Here is a 6,000-nt window from a genome sequence, read left to right as displayed (position 1 = left end):
AGAGAATTTATTGTAAGCGTCAGTAGACATGATGAATGATAGGGTAATGGGGTCAGATGAGGCTAGTGCTAGACCCGAGAAATTTTTCGGACAAAACTTCAGACGTTGATAACAACGGATGAAATTTTAGCTTCCTACGCTAGGACTATTCTCCGTTATAGAAACAGATCCTCCTTCACCTAATGAAGAGGAACCTGCCTATAGTGCTGCCTTACAGAGGTTTAAGCAAAGGGATTATCTCTGCCATGAGAGGATCCTGTCTGCCCTCTCTGACACACTATTTGATATGTACTGCTCAACGACTTCGGCTAAAGAGCTATGGAAATCTTTGGATAAAAAATACAATTCCGAAGATTCTGGTTTAGAAAAGTACACTTTGGCAAAATTCCTAAACTTCAAAATGGTTGAAGGGAAATCTGTAGTTGAGCAAACACATGAATTTCATGTTCAAATTCATGGTCTTGCTGAAGGAGATATGTCATTACCTGAAAAATTTCAGGTCTTGTCTATAATCAAAAAATTGCCTCCGAGTTGGGAAGATTTTGACATGGCTCTTAAACATAGGAGAGGTAAAATCTCTCTAGAAGATTTGATGATTGCCTTAAATATCGAAGAAGAATATCGGAAGCAACAAAAAAATGATGATATAAAAATGCCTATGTATTTTATTTCAAAGGCAAACGTAGTAGTCTCATCTGACAAGAAAAAATTCAAAAATCAGAAAATGAAGAACAAGATGAAACCGAAACCAAAGATTCAAAAGAAAAATGGAACCAAGCCGTGCTGGGCATGTGGACAAGTTGGACATTATGCTAAATTCTGCCCCAAGAAGAAGAACCAGAGCAATATGTCCAACACCAAGGCACAAGCAAATGTTGTGACTGCTAGTGACGGCACCAGCGATAGGTTTGTTACCTTCAAACCCGAACTAAACTTGATCTATCAACCCAATGAATGGTTAGTTGATACAGGTGCTAATGTGCACTGTTGTACTGATCACTCTGACTTCCTTACTTATTAGGTAATTGAAGGCACTTCCGTGACCATGGGGAACCATTCTGCAGCCAGGGTGTTTAGGATAGGACAAGTTGACCTCAGGTTCACCTCTGGAAAAGTCCTGTCACTGCATGAGGTGCATCATGTTCCAGCGGTCCGTCGGAATTTGATTAGCAGATCAAAGTTAGTCCGCGCTGGTTATGAGTTGAACTTTAAATGTAATAAAGTTGTAATATTACATTTAGGAACCTTTATTGGAAAAGGTTACCTTAATGAAGGTTTATTTAAACTCAATGTAGAAAATGCTACCTTAAATAAATCTACTGATATTGGTTGTTCATATAACATTGAATTTTATGATATATGGCATGACAGATTAGGACATGTCAATTTTAATACTGTAAAAAGAATGATGAATCTAGACATCATTCCTAAGTATGCTATAAATGATAAGAAAAAATGTGAAGTTTGTGTGCAATATAAACAACCCCGTAAACCCTTCAAATCAGTTGATAGAAATTCTGATATTTTAGAATTGATTCATACTGACTGTTGTGAGTTTAACGGTGTAATAACGAGAGACCATAAACGGTATTTTATTACCTTTATTGATGATCACTCTCATTATTGTTATGTTTATTTGCTAAAAACTAAAGATGAAGCTTTAGATAAATTTATGATTTTTAAATCTGAAGCTGATAATCAAACAAATAAATCTATTAAGAGGTAAAGGTCTGATAGGCGTGGAGAGTTTACCTCGAACCTGTTTTAAAAATTTTGTCAAGATGCAGGTATAATTCACGAGGTAACTGCCCCATATAGTCCTCAATCCAACGGTTTAGCAGAACAAAAAAATCGAACCCTTGAAGATATGATTAATTTCATGTTAGGCAGTTATGGGTTACCCAACTTCATGTGGGGGGAGACTCTATATACTGCATGTCATGTGTTAAATAGAGTCCCCATGAGGTCTAGGGATAAAAATTCATATGAGCTTTAGAAATGCCAGAGGACAAGTTTGAAATACCTTAAAGTGTGGGGGTGCCTTGCAAAGGTACTAGTACCTGAACACAGAAGGAAAAAACTTGGTCCAAAGACCGTAGATGGTATCTTCTTGGGTTATGTTCAAAATAGTATTGCATATAGGTTTCTGATTATTAAATCTGAAATTTCTGGAATAGATGCAAATACTATTATAGAACTTCGTGATGCTACATTTTCTGAGGATATATTTTCTATGAAGACGAGAACACCTCAGTCTATATCTAGTATTCCTACTAGAGATATGCCTACTTCCGTAGAGGCCCCATTATCCGTAGAAGGTACACCTTCCTCAAGTCACTCTAGACTAGATGAATCTAGTGAGTATACAGAACTGAGAAGGAGCAAGAGGCAACGTGTGTCTACGGATTTAGGTCAGGACTTTATCACCTATAATATAGAAGGTGACCCTGTGACATATAGAGATGCTATGGCTTCTCCTGAAGCTAAACACTGGAAAGAGGCCATTAAAAGTGAAATGGACTCTATTATCTCTAATGTCACTTAGGAGTTGGTAGATTTGCCTCCTGGGTGTACCACTATAGGATGTAAATAGGTGTTTAAGAGAAAACTAAAACATGATGGGTCAGTAGATAAATTCAAATCCCGCCTAGTTGCTAAAGGATTCAAACAGAAAGAAGGGATTGACTATTTTGACACTTATTCTCTTGTTACCAGAATTACTACAATCCGAGTGTTAATAGCATTGACATCCATATATCATCTTGAGGTCTATCAAATGAATGTCAAAACGACATTCCTAAATGGAGATCTTGAAGAAGAGATATATATGGATTATCCTGAGGGACATGTAGTTTCTGGATATGAGAATAAAGTCTGTAGGTTAGTCAAATCTCTTTATGATTTGAAACAAGCCCCAAAGCAGTGGCACGAAAAATTTGATAGTACTATGCTATCGTTTAGTTTTGAAATGAATGACTCTGATAAATGTGTGTATGCTAAAATGAAAGGTGATAATTGTATTATCTTATGTTTATATGTAGATGATATTCTACTTTTTGGTTATAACCTTTCTATTATTAATGAGACTAAGACCCTCTTAAGTGGTAAATTTGATATGAAGGATATGGGTTGTGCTGATATGATTTTAGGACTGAAGTTGACTCGATCAACTGATGGAATAACAATTTCTCAGTCACTCTATGTTGAGAGAGTATTAGAGAAATATGGCTATAGCCAAGTTAAATCTGTCGTCACACCCTATGATCTTTCAAAAACGCTCCACAAGAATAAGAGTGGCGTGGCAATGCCTCAATTAAGATACTCACAAATCATAGGTAGTCTAATGTATTTAGCAAATTGTTCTAGACCTGATATTTTTTTTACTATAATGAAATTGAGCAGATTTACCAGCTGTCCGGACAGAACGCATTGGAATGCATTAGACAGAGTATTCAGATACTTAAAAAGTACTATATCCTTGGGCTTGTGGTATGGGAAATTCCCTGCAGTCCTGGAGGGATAAAGTGATGCTAGTTGGATAGCTGACACTGCTGAGTGTAAAGGCGTTACTAGTTATGTCTTTACACTTGGAGGCGGTGCAATTGCTTGGAGGTCTGTTAAACAGACGATTATAACTCGTTCTACATCTAAGGCAGAATTGTGTGCTTTGGATACCACAGTAACTGAAGCTGATTGGCTTAAGGGTCTTCTTTATGAAATTCCCTTGATGATGAAGTCAATACCTTCTATTTCAGTACACTGTGATAATCAAACAACAATAGCCCAGATTAGAAACTCCAAGTATAACCAGAAATAGAAGAGACATGTACGAATAAGATTAAAGTCTATTCGTGAGTTAGTGTCTCTTGGAGTGGTGTCATTGGACTTTATAAGTTCAAAAGACAATATTGCTGATCCACTCACTAAAGGACTTTATTCTGAGAAAATCAAGAGATCCAGTAAGGGAATGAGACTGAGGCTTATCCTGGATTCACTTATAGCGGCAACCCAACCTATCTGATTGGAGATCCCAAGAAGTAGGTTCAATGTGGTATAAACAAGTTATAAGGGTGAATCGTAAGCATCAAATTGATTGAGATGTAATCTCATAGTCTCTTCCCTGGATAGATGCTTGACTGCTAGTAAGGATGAGCTTAGGAGCTCTTAATGAGTTCAAGGTCTTAATGACAGGATGCTCGCAGTACATCCTTGGAGAACTCACCTATGTAAGTGTAACTGTGTGGCCGCAGTGTGGGGGGTCTAGGCAACTCTCCTTAGCACTTATGAAACAAGATTCGGTGGCATGACCGTAATGCACCAACCTAGAAGGATTCAACCGTCGCCCGTGATGAGTTGTTACCAATTGATTTTCACATATAAAAGGTTTAAGTTCAAGACTGAGTTCACTTCAAACCTATGTGAATAAGATTGGTGTACTTAGGTGAACATTCAAACCGGAAGGTATTTTCACTAAAAACTCATTGCAACCAAGCATCAGGACAAGTCTCTATTTTTCGACCAAAAGAATTTGAATTAGTGGAGGATTGTGAAGTTTTGAGTTTAATTCAAAGTATTTTTCTTAGTTTTAGTTGTAATGCATATGTGTATGCATTTAGTCCCACATTGCTAAGCCAAGAATGTTGGAAGAGCTTATATATGGATCCCTTCCATCCTTGCTTAGCAAAGTTAAGGGGACCTACACGCATGCGCGGGCCGAGCCCAAATCAAGTGGTTTCGGGGGGTTCGAGCCGGAAATCCATAAACCGGGCGCGGCGCACGTGATCATCGAGCGCAGGGGGGGGGGGTGCAAATCCCCAGCTCGTGGGCCTCGCGCTTGCAGGCGGACTGGTTTGTTTTTGCCAGTCCTTGGTTTGGTTTGGTTCTGTCCCTGACGCACCTGGCGAGGCGCGTGAGGAAGCGACGCACTTCTTCGCTGGCGAAGCAGTATCTCCTACGCGTGAGGAAGCGGAAGCGACGCACTTCGAACCGACGCACGCTTTGCTTCCTGGGGTGCGTGCACTGCTTCAGAGTGTATAAATACACTGTCTCTGTTCCTAGTTCAACACACCGAAGCAATCTGCTCTGCTTTCTCTCCTTCCCTCTCTCTGTCTTCTTCTTACCGACAGTTTGTCCTGAGGCTTGGTTTATAGAGATCTGAGGTTGAGTCCGAGTGCGACGTTCGTTTTGGAGTGCACCTACGGACGACGTGAGCGGTTGTCGGATCTTGGGGGAATTTTACCGGAGAGCCTCTGCACCGTGAGCGGTAATAAATTCTCTGAAGACAGTCGGCACACCGACGCTTCAACCGAAGATACCAATTTCTTAACCTTACTCATCTATTTACATGTTTATTGTATGCTTGTTATTTTCGTGCAATTTTACTATTATTAGTGCTCTCATTATTTACAACAACATCAATATACAGATGATTTCAAATATTGAGTTTTCTAACTACTCTTTCAAGTTCGACATAGAGATGATTTAGTCGACTCCCTGCATCCTCCATTTAGACATTTCAAGAATTTAAAACCATCTTCATACAACACTTTACAACCAATTGAAGATATCAGAAAACTCCACATGATTTGTTTGCTCTTAGACAAAAATTCAAAGAACCCCTGAAAGAATACTTGTAACGATTTAATCGAGTAGCCATGGATATTCCCTCGATTACACTAGAGGTGCAGGTTAGTGCTTTCTCTCAAGGCTTAGTTGATGGAGATTTCTTCATATCTTTAGTAAAAAAAATCTCAACCAATTTCGAAGGGTTACAAGTCTAGACCCTTAAATATATTCAAGTTGAGGAGGCCTAATTAGCAAAGAAAAAAGAAACACTAATTCCAACTCCTGTCCCCACTCATAAAGATTGGAGAGCGGTATGAATAAATCTTACATTATTTACGAAATCAAATAATGATAGTGTGAGATCAGAATAGAAGGAAAATGTTTAATTTCGATTATTTTAGAAAAAAAAAGTAGAGACATGAATAAATCTTAAAT

Source organism: Zingiber officinale, chromosome 7A, assembly GCF_018446385.1.
Source record: "Zingiber officinale cultivar Zhangliang chromosome 7A, Zo_v1.1, whole genome shotgun sequence".
NCBI lineage: Eukaryota > Viridiplantae > Streptophyta > Magnoliopsida > Zingiberales > Zingiberaceae > Zingiber > Zingiber officinale.
The sequence above is the reverse complement of the archived record's forward strand: the minus strand, read 5'-3'. Positions refer to the sequence as shown.